At 45.3% G+C, this 17,270-nt stretch overlaps 2 non-coding genes across 2 annotated transcripts; both read left to right on the top strand.

Annotated features, from left to right (window-relative positions):
• The first annotated feature begins 3,007 nt into the window (after nucleotides 1-3,007).
• Nucleotides 3,008-3,080, top strand: TRNAV-AAC. The gene has a single exon. It is a non-coding gene; the product is annotated as a tRNA-Val (tRNA).
• Nucleotides 3,081-11,892: 8,812 nt separating this feature from the next.
• On the top strand, nucleotides 11,893-11,965 carry TRNAK-UUU. The gene has a single exon. It is a non-coding gene; the product is annotated as a tRNA-Lys (tRNA).
• The last annotated feature ends 5,305 nt before the right edge of the window (nucleotides 11,966-17,270 follow it).

The following is a 17,270-nucleotide window of genomic DNA, read 5'->3' as shown; positions in this document are numbered from 1 at the left end:
ACTAACGGGCAAGATGGTGGTGCCAGATATAAAGAGCGAAACACGAAACAATCATCATAGTTATGCCCATAGTGACTGCAGAATCTTTCTATATTCTTATTATCATCAGTGTATTGTTTGCTCTGGAGTCTAGACATTGACTATACCTTGAGCAAGAAATTTGGATCTTGAGAAAATAATTGACTGGCCCTGGTTAAGGCAATGGAATTGACATCCACTCGGGTGTCCCCAAGCAGATTCAAGTAGTAACAACAGTGGCTGCCTTTTAGCCATAGCTTTTAATCAGGGCAATAAATTGATACAAACTCCTGTAAAATCATTTCTCAGCCCGAGTCCTTCACCCACATTCGTTAAGGCACTGGGCCACCATGTGGATGTTCCATTTCCCTCCTCAATTTCACACACAGACACAACTTCATTTGCACAGATCCATGAATAGCAAAACCTCCCTGTGTCTCTTGTCTGAGCCAGGGCATTCAATTCTATTGAAACCTTCTCTCCTGCAATGGCAATGGTCAGACAGAGGGGATGTGGCCACCTTCACCTCTGACAGTGAGAAATTGGCACGGCTCTTTCTTTATGCTGCTGTTATAGTCCATGAAACATGAAGGATGGAATGCAAGGCTGAGTTCATGCACCAACCCCCTGAAAAATTTCAGTGCCCCAGAGAAATCCTGCTATTGGAATGATATGCTAGAGATTTGAATTGGAAAGGGACTGTGTGCATTGTCAAAGTGGGGCGTGAACAGCAATCTATAGCAATGTCGTTAACCACAAACACACTCTAATCATGCTCCAGCTGGAAGGGAAATGGGCAGGAATTCTTGCTGTTCAGCCATGTACACACATACACTAATGCACAGCTATGAGTGTGCTGGGGGAGCGGGTCTGAGCACACAATTTGAAGTGACAATTCAGTGAGAACAGAATTGTTGTGTAGTGAAGCATGTGTATATGAAGTAGCTGTGGCTGAGTGGTTAAGGTGCTGACCTAGGAAATCCATCGGGGTCTCTGAACACAGGTTTGAATCCTGCTAACTCTAGAGGCATTGGTGTATTGTCATTGCTGTCATCTTAGTGCCTGAGCTTCCCCACTGCAAAACTGGAGCCACATCTGGTCTCATGCTTGGGCTAGCTACACTTAAAATGCTGTTGTAACACTGCTATAGCAGTTTGGAGTAGACAGTTGCTACAGTAAGTGGAGGAGTTTTCCATCCCTCTAATAGCTACATTGACAAAACCATCTTTCTTTTCATTTAGCAGGGTTTAGGTCAGCTTAACTATACTGGTTCGGGGTGTGTGGATTTTTCACACCCTGAAAGACGTACTTGTACTTGTTAAAGGGTTTATCTCTTCACCCTTCCATACCCTGGTCCTTGTCGCATGAACAGAGAGCAGCAGTACCCGAAGTTCAAAGGTGCAAACAATTTGATGTTTATTGGCGTAAACTTCCAGCAAGCAATGATTCCAATTTCCTTCCTCAGTATCCCTCTTCCCAGGCCTGACACCACAGAGCCTTGCCTGTGTCTCTGTTCCTGTTCCCGCCCTTAGCAAAACAATTCCAATTCCGCTCTCACACTTCCTGATTGACTGCAGACTATATAGTAAAACTTGAGTTCTGCTTAGCTACACCTTAACCAATCATTTTACTAAAATTTAACTAACCAATCATAATATATTGTGACATGATTATCTAATAATATAATATATGGAGATATCCTACCTCTGGAAGAGACCCTGAAAGGTCATTGAGTCCAGCCCCCTGCCTTCACTAGCATGACCAAGTACTGATTTTGCCCCAGATCCCTAAGTGTCCCCCTCAAGGAGTGAACTCATAACTCTGGGTTTAGTAGGCCAATGCTCAAACCACTGAACTATCCCTCCCCCCAATTATAGCCTGCCACCTTAATTGGTTTACACGCAACAAATTAATTATACAGCAGACAGAAACAATCACAAAACCAGACAGAGATTATAATGACAAACAATAGGGAAGTGGGGACTACAGTGAGGGAACAAGAAATGAGGATTTCACACCCCAGCTATTGATAAGTGAGTTTTTGTCAGACAGGATGCTATCATGGTACAGATTGTGGGTGCTGGTTGCTTAACTATCTGGCCCACAGGGCAGGATTTTGAGGTTCACCATTACTTTCTCAGAATGCTAGCAACCATCTTTTGTTCACTTAAAAGGTGAGCAGGGAGATTACACCACTTCAGAACTCATGGAGCTCCAAGAAATGTGTAACTTTAGGTCCAGGTGAGTGTGTCTAAAGATCAGCTGTGCTGTAGAAGGTCTCTAGGAGTTGAAAGAGATGTGCCATCTTGAACTCCCTAAATTGTTAATCAAATATTAATTGAAAATTAGGGTTGGTAACTTAAACTTTTTGTAGCATTAGGATGGTGGACTGGTCTAAAGCACCAATTTTAAAACTCCTTTTTCCTATCTCTTGGGTGCTCTGGTCTCTGCATAGAGACGTGGTTTCAAATCCCACTCCTGACATGACCATTTTCTTCTATCTGGAGAAAATGGCCTCACTTCAATCTCCTTTGGAACAATAGAAAACCATTTGCTTAGCTTTCCTATTACAGTAGTTGTGAGAGAAGTTCCAAACCAGGGGAAAACACTGCCTTTACTCTCTAACAATCAATTTTTGTCTTCCTTCATTCTAAGCCATTTTCTCAAATACATCCATATTTCCCACCCTTTTTTGTTTAGTTTCTTTGCTTTTATGAAACTTTAGGGTCATCATTTAATTGCCACACAACTGTACTTATGAAGAAAAGTGAAACACAACATTTTTATATATTTTTGCAGAAGAGTTTTGCTTTCTGACCTGGAATTGAACAGGGGCTACCTGAGGGGGACAATGCTACTCCATTTTCTTGAATCATCTGAAAACCATAAGTTCTTGATGCCCTTTGTTTCCCTGTTCTTCAAAGGGAATCAGCTAGTGTAGCGGCTCCTGAGAGAGTCTTTGAAAAGGGCCCAAACATGCTAGAAGTTGGTTTCTGTAGTGTAGTGGTTATCATATTTGCCTAACACACAAAAGGTCCCTAGTTCAAAACCAGGCAGAAACATTGTTGCCTCTGGTCTTTTATCACTCCAAGTCCTTTCTCAACTACATCCATAGCTTCTATGCTTTCTTCCTTGTTATTTTTTTCCTTTCATGGAACTTTAAGCTCAAAAGGAGAGGGTTAGCCTGCATTTTGAGGGAAGGAATAGACCATCATTTGGGAGACTGCCAGCTACATAACAAATTTGAGTGTAGAAGAATCCCAACCCTTTGTTCTGCGTATTTAGCTACCAGCCAGCAGTTTCCCCATCCCTTTTTTTTATGCTGAGCTAACTACAAACAGCCTCATGTATCCTTTTCATGTCAGAGAAATCTATTGACTGATGATCACATTTCCACTACTTTCCTGGCTAGGCAAGGCTGGGGTGTGAGGAATCAGAATATAATAATTGGAACTCTCTAACCCATTCTTTTAACATACAACATCACATTCTGCTTTTTAAATAATGTTTTCCCCATAATATTTTTGAACACTCATCATCTTGCATGTCTTCAAACAATGTTAACGCAAGCTCTGAGCTACAAATTTCCTTACTGTTCCATTGGTATTTTTAGCAAGGAATATTTATTTTTATTGCCATCTTGTTTTATTCTCAGGCTGGTTTTTATAAATCATCACAAATGCAGTAACGAGGAGTTCGAGAAATATATAAGAAATGAATACAGTGTGATCCAGTCGATAGGCAGAGAGCTGACTCTGTCTGCAGCCTGAAACAATCTCCATGACAATAAAAAGGGCTGGGAAGGATATGACACAGAAGTACTTATATGCCCAATACAGAGCTGGAGCCAATGTAAGAAGAAGTAGAGAAGCTAAAGATTACTGAAGGGGGACAGTCAGCTCCTGAAGGGTTATTTTTCCCTCTCTTAGCTAGGCTAGAATAGAAGAGGAGAAAATTCTCTCTCACTCTCAGAGAATGATGGAAATGTCAATTTGACCTCTCTTCCTACTCTACTAAAGCTCAGAGACAGGAAGAAACATTTCCTGCCTAAGAGCCTCAAGGGAGCAAGGCTAAGGAGCAGGCAAAGCTAAGGGCCCCGTTACATGGAATTTAATTCCTGTCAGCTCATGTGAGGTGGTATCAAAACTCCTCCCTGGGCTTCTAGGAAAGAGTTAGTATTGGCTCCATGTGTTTTCCTGGTAGAGCCCCTAGGTAGGAGGAAGAAGAAGTAGAGAAGGTTGTGATGGACCTAAATGAAAGCAGAAGAGGATTGTTCTTCTTGGGGTTTGTTTGTGTTACTCTTGTGATCCTTGTGGAGGAAGCTGAGGCATCATTTGAGTTTGTGTCAAAGCCTTCGGTTGGGCTCAGTTTGTGATCCTGAGCACAGGGGATCCTTCACCCTCCATTCTTGTCCCCTCAGGGCAATGGAGAAAGGACCAGGTTCTAAAATTAGATAGAGGAGACAGAGAAAGCCTAGTACAGGTGATAAAAAACACCCACTGTTACCTCTCTGGTGGTCTAGTCTATTCATTACTTTCACCACCACAACCCGGATTTGATTTCCAGTCAGGGAAAGAAGCTTTTCAACACGTCTTCACTTGTCTCCTCAACTGATACTTCATCATGCTCAGATGGGTTTTGGAGACCATGTGAAAACCAAACAGCCTCAGAACAGAGCATAGATATGTTCCCATTGTGGACCTTTCATACAAGTAGAGCTGGTCAAATCATTTATTTCTTTGCTTGCTAGGTAGCCTAACCTATATAATAATAATAATTAATAGTTCAGGTTGCTCCAAGATGATTTTTTTTCAGAGTTCTTGTTGAAACAAAACTGAAAAAAAAATCATTTTTGGCCACCAAACTATTTCAGAAAATAAAATATTCATCGAAAAAATGTTCACCCAGGTCTATAGGCTAGTCTTCAGAATTAACCATCTGGAGAGAAGGATCATTAGCCTCTTCCATTCCTGAAGTCTAGCTGCTGAAGGGTTCTGAGGATGAACCGTATTTCATAGCCTTCCACCTGTATACCGCTGGTTGCCATCTTGCTCAAGGTGAAAGGCAATGTGGTTTAGTGGCAGATCTATGTATAGCCCTCTGTTCAAATGTCAACAGAGGAGTATTTATTTTGCATTGCATATAAAAATAAAATACATTGTGGTGAAACCTAAACCTGAGATCAATGTGAAACATGGCAATTTTAAATCAAGGACAAAATCTCTACTGAGTTGAACAGAAGGAAGTCTTTTTCATCAGGTCCTTTCAAAGGCTAAAAGTTGAGATGGTTCTTAGAGGTTCCAGGCACATAATTGGCCAGAATTTTCAGATCTCACACCCACCACTAGAGCCAGATTTTCAGAAGAACTCAGCTCCCAGTTAGGCACCTACATTTTTGCCCAGTTTTTCATCTTGGGTCAACCTTAATGTCTATTATCGTTATGATAATATTGGTTAGACTTGCTATCAAAGGGGGGGGGAATAATTTGCACATGTCTATTTGTGTAAAAGGGCATGCAGCCAGGACTTTGAGGTGCACAGTGGAAACATGCCCACATTTTGCTATTCGTCAGTGGGAAGCTTTGATTTTCATATTGTCTTCACAGCCCTTCCCAGCATTATTTAGAAGAAGGGGGAGTCAGGAAAAAAATCACACTTTTGTTTGAATTGCAAGTGAGGAAGGAACTAAGGTTTTTTATTGTAAAGTTACTTTCTCTGAGCAAGAATTGAGCCCAGGCTGCTGATCCCACCTACAGGATCATGAAATTTAGAGAAAGCAGAGGAGGTTTGTGCTAGGCACATCTTGTATTCCCCTAATAAGTGAGCAGGGAGACTACCACACTTCAGAAGTCACAGGGCTCTAGGAAACCTGTAACTTTAGGTGAGGGTGATTGTGTCCAAAAACCAGCTGTGCTGTAGAAGGCCTATAGGTGTTGAAAGAGATGTGCCACCTGGGCCTCCCTAAGCAGCTCATAAAACATTTAAGAAAACTAGGGTTGATAGATCAGTTGTTTCCATGGTGTCAGGATGGTTGAGTGCTCTAAAATTGTAGAGTCAAGGTACTATCTTTCTCTCAATTGGGTGTTCTGGTCTCCATTGATAAACCTTGCTTAATATCCCACTCGTGAAACAATCTTTTTATTCTACCTGGAGAAATGGCTTCATTTCAATCTCTCTTTTAACATGAGAAGAGCGCTTGCTACGGATTTCTGTTAGAGTAGTGGCAAGAGAAGTTGGAAGGAATTCAAATACCTTTGGAAGCTGTGTATTGAGGGCCCCCAGTTGGGTAAATTCCAGTTTATTCCCTAGGAGAAAGTTGGCATTGCTTGAGGGTATGCAGATTTGGGTGTTAAACATACAGGTGGAGGAAGAAGGGAGCAGTATAGTAAACATTGATAATATGGAATGTAAGACTCTTAGTCTCATGGTTTGGGCTTGAGTCCCAAGTTGGGTGCCCTATCTACCCTGGTTTGGCTGCTTCCTGAGGGCACAGAATTGACTACATAGGAGCAAAGATAGGAAGCAACTAAAACCAAGAGCGCTGTTATAGTGTGCCAATATTCTATGAGGCTGTATCAAAACCCTTCTCTCTGAAATACTATCAGCTCAATGAGTTGTTGTTTTTTCCTGGAAGAGCCTCTAGGTAGGCAGAAAAAGCAGGTGAGAGGATTGCGATGGGATAAATGAAAGCTGAGGAGGGTTGTTCCTCTTGAAATTTGTTTGTGTTTCTCTTGTCATCCTGATGGAGGAATCGGATGCATAATTCAATTTTTTTTCAATGCCTTTGATTGGGTTCAGTTTGTGACATTGAGCACAGGGGGTCCTTCATGTTTTGTTCTTGTTCCCACAGGAGAATGGAAACTGGGCCAGTTTTCCAATTCAGACAGAAAGTAGCCTGAGACAGCCTAGAAGAGCTAGTGCCTTGGTGACAGTGCCTCTTTAACCCACATTCAATTCCAGGTCATGGAACAGAACTTTTCTGCAAAAATATCCAAAAAATGTTGTTTCACTTTAATTTATGAGCACAATTGTGTGGCAATTAAATTAAATAAAATTGTATTTATTTAAATTTATTAAATTTAAAGTTATTACATTATTAGTTTATTTATTAATGTATTTATTAATTTAATTTGTTCTTTCATTTTTATTTATTACATTTTAATTTATTTAGATTTATTAAATTAAATTAAGATCCTAAAGTTTCTATGCTCAGATTTTTTAAGTAGCTGGTAATCTCTGAAATAATGTTCTATTCCTTCCCTCAACATGCAGGCTAACCAGGGCAGGACATTGATGACACGAAACACAATGCCTCAAGCAAAAAAATTTTTTGCTGCCCCCACCCCAGCCCTGGGCTCCCCCCCGCACCCTCCTGCTGCCCCAGCCCTGGGTTCTCCCCGCAACCCACACCCCTGCCACCCCCGCCCTGGGCTCTGTCCCCTCCACCCACACCCCCTGCTGCCCCAGCCCTGGGCTCTCCCCATCCCCACCTACACCCTTCTTCCGGCCTAGGCCTGGATCACTGGTAACTCGCTCCCATGGCAGGTCATTCAGCAGAAATTTTAGATGTGCACAGAACACAGACAGGTTTGGTTCCCATATGGTTACAGAACTGCAGCAAAGTGGAACAATTTTCAGCTTGTGTGATTGGAGGATATCTGGATGTATATTATAAGACTGTCCTACATAAATGTGGAAAAGTTGAGGTGCCTTTATTATTCTTTTGTTCCATTCTTTGTTTCTATGGGGAATTTGCCAATGCAATATCACTGTCTAAAACTAAAAAAAAAAGGGGGACAATGGCTGTTGAAAATAGCAATTCCAGTCCTAAAAACCACTGGGAAGCATTTCTTGCTCAATTTTATTGTACTTTTTCTACAGCAAGTTACAGTGGATCAGTATATTTGATTTGGGAGAAATGAAGTAACAGCTGCCCAAATTAAGCTTGAGCACGCCTGAATTTTGAGGGTATTAAAATCTGGAAGGCAGGTGCTAGATTCCCTTTCTGAATCTTAGCTAAATCTGGAAAGGAAAAGTCAATTTCTGCTTCCATGCCTCAGAAGTGTAAATCCTCCTATGTGCCTGGTACTGTATCTAAAGCTGCCCAAGTCCAGTAGAGCCCCCCCCCTTACTTTTCATTTTAAATTCTAGTGGGATCTCCCTTGCTAGGCTTCAGATAGAGAGATGCACTGTCCATTTAGTCCACCCAATTCCTTCTCTGGGGGCTGCCAGGTGAGGTCACACCAGTATCCCTAATTTGGTCTGGGGATGTCTTCTGAATGGGATATCTCGGCCAAAGCCTATTCCTTGGGCACACTTGTTCCCCGTTCACAGTACCACCACTTCTAGCAGCCAGCTCTCCATTCACAGCTAGCTGCAGCATGAGGTTTCAGCTACCATACTCCCTCCCCCACCCTTTCCTGTTGCTAGCAGCCAAGGTAATGCTGGGAAATGTAGTTCTTTCCCTGCTCCAGGGTTGGCTCTATAGGCAGGGAGCTAACCAAGGAACTACACCTCCCAGGGCCCCCTGTTGGTTCTCAGCTCCCAGGCTGGATCCCTGCCGGCTGCTGCCCCTGCAAATGGGCTACCCCAAGCACCTGCTTGCTTTGCTGGTGCCTAGAACCATCCCTGAGGCTAACCCACTCCTTTTGACCTTAAAAGTTTCATGGAAGGAAAAACTAATGAAGAAGAAAGCATAGAAGTTATGGATGTATTTGAGAAAGGACTTGGACAAAAAGAACCAGAAGCCCCAGTTCTCCTGGCTGATTTTGAACCTGGTTCCCAACAACATTTCTATAGATTGTTGTTCACTCCCCACTTTGATAATGCAGACAGTCCCTTTCCAGTACAAATCTCTAGCATATCATTCCAATAGCAGGAGTCAGGATTTCTCTGGGGCACTGAAATTTTTCAGGGGGTTGGTGCATAAACTCAGCCTTACATTCCACCTTTGAAGTTTCATAGACTATAACAGCAGCATAAAGAAAGAGCCGTGCCAATTTCTCACTGTCAGAGGTGAAGGTGGCCACGTCCCCTCTGTCTGACCATTGCCATTGCAGGAGAGAAGGTTTCAATAGAATTGAATGCCCTGGCTCAGACAAGAGACACAGGGAGGTTTTGCTATTCATGGATCTGTGCAAATGAAGTTGTGTCTGTGTGTGAAATTGAGGAGGGAAATGAAACGTCCACATGGTGGCCCAGTGCCTTAACGAATGTGGGTGAAGGACTCGGGCTGAGAAATGATTTTACAGGAGTTTGTATCAATTTATTGCCCTGATTAAAAGCTATGGCTAAAAGGCAGCCACTGTTGTTACTACTTGAATCTGCTTGGGGACACCCGAGTGGATGTCAATTCCATTGCCTTAACCAGGGCCAGTCAATTATTTTCTCAAGATCCAAATTTCTTGCTCAAGGTATAGTCAATGTCTAGACTCCAGAGCAAACAATACACTGATGATAATAAGAATATAGAAAGATTCTGCAGTCACTATGGGCATAACTATGATGATTGTTTCGTGTTTCGCTCTTTATATCTGGCACCACCATCTTGCCCGTTAGTCTTGTAATTTACCAAGGGTAAAACTAAACATCTCTTCAGCTACAAGGGAGTGTTTGTGTTCATTCCTGTTAGTTACACAGGGAGTTGATGTAGCTGCTGTCAATCCTCCGGCTCTGCCGGGATAAGTAACATTTCAGGCTGTCACTGAACTGAAGAAAGGAGATAATTTTTTGACAGGTTACGCCTCCTATTAAAGGTGTTTGTCTGGCTGGCAGCCCTGGTTCCCAGGTCTCTCCTGAGGGAAGAAAGCTTCTGTGCAAAATACCAAAACTTTTAACAGAGAGGAGGGAAAGGCGATGGCCACATGATGGGGCCAGTATGTACCACAACATGGTTCTTTTATGTGGGATGACTCTGAACACTGACTGATCTCCATTCCCTTGTATTTGAAGAGATGTTTAGATTTGCACTTGGGAACCTATAAGGCTGAAGCAATTTTATAGATGGTGACACTACGATTGAAGGGTTATTTAATGTTGTAAACATTGTTCAAAACACATAGCTTAAACTTGAACTGCCTGTTATTAAAGGTTTGTTTCCCCACGTCAGTTCCATAAGCTCTGGTAGTAACGCCCTGGGTTCTCTCATGCCTCGGTGGGAACTAAGGGGAATCGTCCCATGCTGCCCTTGGCTCCAGGCTGATTTTTCTGGGGAGGGGACTGTAATTGATTTGTTTGCTGTTGAGAAGGGAGCCAGGCCATTTCTCAGGGAACGAGAACTCCCAGCAACTTCCCAGCCAAACCCAGGCTGCTGCCCTGTCCCAGCCTCTGTTCTCCTCGGGGCCCTGCATGTTTGACTCTAGAGCATGCAGGGAGCAGCAGCTGAGGCAGAGGACAGCATGGGCTGGGCAGATGTTAGGAGCATAACATCAGAGGCCGATACTGGCTCCCTCCTCAGTCCCCACTCGCACCCCTGGACAGCAGCCTGGAGCCAAGGGCAGTGCTGAGTGGGGGTTTCTTTTTTTTCTCTTCCTGGGGTGAGCAGACAGCTGGGGCTGTTTCTAGCAGAGCCGTTGGAACTGAATTGGGGAACCAGCTTTTAATAACAGGCAGCTCAAGTTCAGACTAATTTTGTTACAATTTTCTTTATAATGTAAAATAATTCAAAAGTAAATGGGCAGGAATTATTGTAACTCTTTTCTCCTAGTGTTCCTGGCCATAGAGAGAAATGGCTTTTTGGCTTTTCATGATACGGGAGTCAGGTTCGTTCACTGTTCAGAATTAATGTGTACAGAAACCTATTGGGTTTCATTTCTTAAGTTCTGTTGCCATCGTGTGACCATTTCCTTCCCCTCCTTTCTGTCCAAAGCGCAGAGTCCAATTCCTCCAGGGAGAGAAGGACATCTTTCTTCTTTCCTTCCTAAACAGCCCCTTTCCTTAGAGAGCCCCTTGCTGGGATCTGGGTGGGGAACAGCCGTTTCTGAGGATTAATTTTACAGCATATTTGGTGTTGATATATAGATTTTACAGCCAGGCTAGATCACCATGTACCTCTGCTCTGACCTGATTCATAACAGAGTCCAGAGAATTTTACCCAGTGACTCCTACATCCACCCCAAAATCTTCTGGCTGAAGGAGGAGGATTATATAATATATATGGAGATATACCTATCCCATAGAGCTGCAAGGGACCTAGAAAGGCCTTTGAGTCCACCCCCCTGCTTTCACTAGGAGGATCAAGTACTGATTTTTGCCCCAAATCCTTAAGTTGTCCTCTCAAGGATAGAGCTCCAAATGCTGGGTTTAATAGGCCATTGCTCAAACCGCTGAGCTATCCCTCCCACAGCTTTAGGGTTTTTTTTAGAAAGTCATCATGTTTGGATGTAAAGGTGTGAAATGGGAAAATTGCCCCTCTTTCAAGTTTAAATGTTTTAACTTCTACCTCTAGACCAGGGTGGCCAACCTGAGCCTGAGAAGGAGCCAGAATTTACCAATGTACACTGCCAAATGTACACCTTTGTATGCAACTACTGAGACAATTGTGAACCTGCCTATCATTATCATTATCACTTTGAAATAATGATGATGATGTATACTTGGCTCTATATCCCAGTGTGCCCTGGACTTCTACAGGTTGCATTCACCAATCCAACCATTTGGCACTTTCAGATGGGTACCTCTGTATTGTGCCTGATCCTTGTACAGCTATAAAAGGCTGATAGATGCTGATATTTCCCCCTCTTTTTAACCAGCACTAGTACCAAGCCAGGCTGGGAAGAAAGAGAGAGAGAGCAGCAGGTTTCTCCTATTGTTTCCTGCTCTCTTTTTCTTGACTAGATTCTCCTCTGCACCAACTTGCTCTTTCTTTTCCAGTAAACCTGGCTAGCTCAGTTGGTAGAGCATCAGACTTTTAATCTGAGGGTCCAGGGTTCAAGTCCCTGGTCAGGTGATAAACTACTGCCCAAGATTTTAAAAATCTGTCTTTCTGGAGTCCTCTTAGATGTTACTTTTTGTCTTCTTGATTTTTCCTTTCCTAAGAAGGGCCTTTGTGTGTGTGGGATTGAAGGGGCAACTTCCTGACATCCCCTATGTCCTTGCAAGCTGGAGGAATAAAGGCCTCTGGGCATATAGCTTCTTCCTCCCCTGCACACACACACACAGAATATCCCTAAGGAACTAAAATCACCTACTGCCTTCCCCTGTCCTGCTGGATCCCCAAAAGAGGATGCTCTTCACCCCGAACCCATGTCCCCTCTATTCCCAGTGCCCCTGTGTTGGGGCTGCTGACATGACTTCTACTACCCCTGGGCTTACATTGCAATGTAGACATACCCTGAGAGTGCATCTATACTGTGATAAAAGCTCTGTGGCCCGGCTGGCCTGGATCTTCTGACTTGGGCTCCTGGGGCTCAGGTTGTGAGGCTAAAAACTGCAGTGTAGACATTTGGGCTCATACTGGAGCCCAGGCTTGGAGACCCTCACCCCTCGTGGGGTCTCAGAGGCTGGGCTCAAGCCCAAGTGTCTACACTGTAATTTTACAACCCTGTAGCACAAGCCCCACAAGCCTGAATCAACTGACCCAGGGTTTGAGAATAGTGACTTGGGTGTGTTTATGACAGCCTAACATTATGTCTACACTATGTCCACACTGCAATGAAATACCCAGGGCTGCCCCATGCCAGCTCAGGCTGCCGGGGTTTGGGCCGTGGGGTGGTAAATTTCGGCTCATGCTCAATAGCAGGCTCTGGGACCCCACAAGGTTTGGAGGGAGTTTAGCAAGCAAAAAAGGTAAAATGGCAGTGGAGTATTACCATGGACTCAATGGCATTTCTCCATTGATTTGTCTGCTTTGGGGCAGGGACAATAACATGTCCTGATGCATTTGTTATTTCAAAGAGTGGTTTAGGATTTTCATTCTCACACACAGTGCACAAAGCAGGACTCAACCCAGGGTGTAAACTAAATGAGCTGCCCACAGATTCTGGTAGCCACAATGAGCCATTTGGTATGAGAACTCAGACCTGTCCCAGAGGGAGGGGGTCATCTGTGAGGAGGTTGGAACACTGACCTATCAGCTCTTAACTCCCAAACTTTCAGTAACTCTATTATCAGTGCCCGTGAGTGTAATTTAAACCATAAATTGGTGACCCTGGACTAGACCAAAGGCCCATGTAAGTCTGTATTTTGTTCTCTGACAGTAGCCAATACCAATACAGTAACCACAAAGACACCACTAGGATTTGAACCCAAGATCCCCTGTTTACTAAATAGGTGCTTTAGCCAACTAAGCCATGGTGCCTGCTAGTGGTCAAAACATGGTGTCTGCCCACACTTGACTTCTTGCCAGACCCCACCCAGGCCTGACAAGTTTGCTCATGTTTGGATTCTGCAAAGCAGAAGAGCAGGTGAAGTTTTCCTTGCAAGCTGTGTGTGTGTGAATCTTTGGCCAGGGCTGCACTACAAAGTTATTTCAGCAGAATTATATTGCTCAGGCATGTGAAAAACACACTATACTCCCTCGGTCGGCAGCTATTGGCGGGTGTACACACTGCAATGCCACGTCTGGAGACAAAACTGCCCTGTTTTGGTGACAAAATAAAACCACCTCGATGAGAGACCGAGAGCTTTTTGCTGCAAACTTAAATCGACAAAGTGTCAGTGTAAACACTGCTGGTCATTATATCACCATAACTGGCCTCCACCAGTATCCCACAATGCCCGCCATGAACTCGCCTGCCCTGCATTCCTGCTACAGAGGTTGGGCCCCTCCCCTTTTATAGTTCTGGGAAGCTCTGACAGCTGAGCCTGCTGCTCTGCTCCAGCAGCAAGGAGGAAATCACTGCCGTGGAATGCTGCTCTCTCCCACACTACCAATGCAGAACAAGTGGCAGGAGCTTCCTCATAGTGCCGGGCCATTGGTGTCTGAACTGTGGTGCCCCCGTGATGCCCCTTCCCCAGGGCCCCTCACTCACTCTGCCCCTTCTCCCTGAGGCCCCAACCCCACACTGCCCCTTCTCCCTGAGACCCCACCCCACCCTCCCACCAAGGCCACACCCACAAAACGCCTCTTCCCCCCAAGACTCGGCCTTGTGTTCCCCCCTCTGTTGTTTGTCCTTATGGCAGGTAAAAAGTGGTGGGGCCATGGCCTCCTAAACCCCCTTATTCTGGCAACACTGATACAGAGCTAGGCAGGCAGCAGTGTGGGTGTGTGTGTGTGTGGGTGAGTGGCTGTGTGTGTGTGAGAGAGAGAGAGAGAGAGAGAGACTGCTGTGCTGTGCCACTGAGGGAAGTGGAGGCTTATGTCGGGGCTGTCCCTCTCCCCTTGACTCAGGACTGGTTGCTTTCCGCAGCTGTCTGAACTGGGAGACAGTGTGCCCATGCACTCACTCTTCCCCAACACACACACTCCCCCAACACACACACTGTCTCTGCCCCCGACACACGTTCTCTGTCACACACTCTGCCCGCCACACACACTGCAGTTGAAAAGCAGCTGGCACTCTAGTAGGATGCCCAAGGAACAATGGGATACAGAAACCTGCATCATGTGATGCAGTACTGGCCCATGAGTCATTGGAAACCCTTCCCAAAGCACCCTGCGGCCAGTTGCACAGTTAGCTACTGTGGAGGAATAGGCCTGGCTGGCCTCCCTTGCACCGATCAAAACATCGGTGAAGACTCGTCATATAGGCCCGCCCTGCAGGCCACAAGCCTGAACCAAACTAAGTATCATGTTCTCTGCCAGTCTCGGTCAAGGGTCATGACCAGAGGAGGGAGGTGGGACCAAGGAGGGAAAGAATAAAAAGCCCCAGCAGCAGCACTAATGAAATATGTTCATGGCTGGTGAAATAGAATAACCGCTTGTGTGAAGCAATAGGTAACTTTAGCTGGATGGAAACTGACTAAATGCAGCCTCTCCTTTGGGTGATCTGTGACACTCCCCTCCTCCCCATGATTCCAGCTAAATGCAAGGTGGCCAATCATGGTTCTCTTCTGGGTGCTCTGTGACCTCCCTGAATTTCTAGCTAAATGCAAACTGACTAATTATGCTCCTTCTTTGGGTGCTTTGTAACCCTCCCCGGTGCACTGTCGGTAACACCCCGGAAAAGTAACGTACACCCTGCCGAGAATATACCCTAACTGGTGCCAAATACTGCCCATATCGGAAACCACCAAGAAGCCCTCTACCCTATATGCACCCAATTCTCGAAAAATAATAAGGAAGGTACCGGGAAAGGGAGCAGACCCCAACTCTTTTATTTTCATAAATGATGTATAACTTGTACTATGTTTGCGGTTTGTAAGAATAAAAGGAGCCTGCGAGCTCTGATCGGGGGTGTAGTTTCTGACTGCAACCCCCAACGCATTGGTATGTATTGCAATAAACTGGCCTCAGGCTTGAGTCTGTGAACTAAAATCAATGTGTGGGTGACTTTTTCCATGACACTACCCACAGTGCACTGCTCTCTGTGGTGATCCAAGAGCTGCTAGCGTGGATGTGCTCTGGTGACACAAGCAGCCTAGTGTAGACACGCAACAGCAGTTTAATTAAAATGCTTTAACAAAAGCAGCATAACTCGTAGTGTAGATATAGCCTGAGAGTGAGACAAGACCCAGCTCCTATTGGCACCAAAGGTGCTCAGGCACTGAAACTAAAGAACCACAACTACCTCCATAGCTGGCAGGATTCAAACCTGCCAACGGAGACCCCAATGGAGTTAGTCTAGCACCTTAACCACTCAGCAACAACTACTTACTTTACATGGCTTTCTAACTACACTCTAGTTCTGTTCTCACTGAGTGATCATTTCCAATTGTTTCCTCAGACCAGCTTCCACAGCACACTCACTGCTGTGCAAGTGTGTCTGTGACTGAACAGCAAGAATTCCTGCTCATTTACCTACTGGCTGGAGAATGATGAGAGTGTGTTTGCAGTTAATGATGTTGCTGTAGATTGTTGTCCATTTCCTGCCTTGATAATTCAGACAGTCCCTTTCCCATCATATCCCCAGTACCTCAGTGATTGCAATAGCAGGCGGCAGGTTTTCTCTGGGGCACAGAGCTTTGCCAGGGGGTTGGTGGCTCCTTTCTTTCCTCACCTTGGAATAAACTCAGCTTTTTATTCCACCCTTGATGTTTCATGGAATAACAATGGCAGCATGAAGAAAGAGGTGGGCAGGGCAGGTGCCTCGGGGGAGGGGCAGAGAAGTGAGAGCAGTGGTCAGGGTGGGTCTCAGGGGAGGGGGCAGAAAGGTGTGAGTGGTGGGCATGGAGGATCTCAGGATAGGGGCAGAGAGGTGTGAGTGGTGGGCAGGGCGGGTCTCAGGGGAGAGGGCAGAGAGGTGGGGGCGGTGGGCAGGGAGGGTCTCAGGGGAGAGGGCAGAGAGGTGTGGGCAGCAGGCGAGGAGGCCTCAGGGGAGGAGAGGAGTGAGCCAAAGGCAGACCAGCAGGCCTCAGCAAAAGAGGCAGAGCGGAGGTGGGAAGTGGCCAAATGGGAGCGAGGGTGGAGCACAGGTGGGCCTCAGAGTGAGGAGAATGAGTAACGTGGGGTGGAGTTGGGGAGCAGTGCCAGGGTTTGGGCACCGATGCCCCCCCCCCTACTTCTAGGGACCTTCCAGTGCTTGTGCTCAGCCTCCTCTAATGCAAGAGTCATGGGCCACCTATTCTCTGGGTCTTCACTTACCAAGTCCCTCCCCAAGCTATACTGATGGGAGAAGCCCTCCTGTCGACACAGCACTATCTACACCGGGGTAACTTTAATATAACTGTATTGCTTGGGGGGGGGGGGTAAATTTTTTACACCCTTAAGTAATGTAGTTACACCGACCTAATTTTGTAGCGTAGACCTGTAGAATCACACATACACCTTGGGAACTTCACCTGTTTCCCTGCTTTACAGAATCCAAACACAAACAATGCTTGTCAAGCTCCCGTGGGGGTTGGCAGGGAGTCAGGTGTGGATAGACACCATCAATTAATCACAGGCATACACCCTGGCTTTGCTGGCTAAAACATCTGTTTTGTAACAACGAGGTCCTGAGTTCAACTCCCTGTGGTGCCTTGTTGTGTGTCTTTTGGGGCACCTGATATTGGCTACTGTCAGAAGACAAAATACAGAGTGAGATTGACCTTTGGTCTAGACTAGTATGGCTGTCCTTATAGTTTAAATTACACTCACAGGCCCTGATAATAGAGTTACTGAAAGTTTGAGAGTTAAGAGCTTATAGGTCAGTGTTCCAAGCCGCTCACGGATG

This window comes from Trachemys scripta, chromosome 25, assembly GCF_013100865.1.
Source record: "Trachemys scripta elegans isolate TJP31775 chromosome 25, CAS_Tse_1.0, whole genome shotgun sequence".
In the NCBI taxonomy this organism is placed as follows: domain Eukaryota; kingdom Metazoa; phylum Chordata; order Testudines; family Emydidae; genus Trachemys; species Trachemys scripta.
The sequence above is the reverse complement of the archived record's forward strand: the minus strand, read 5'-3'. Positions and strand labels throughout refer to the sequence as shown.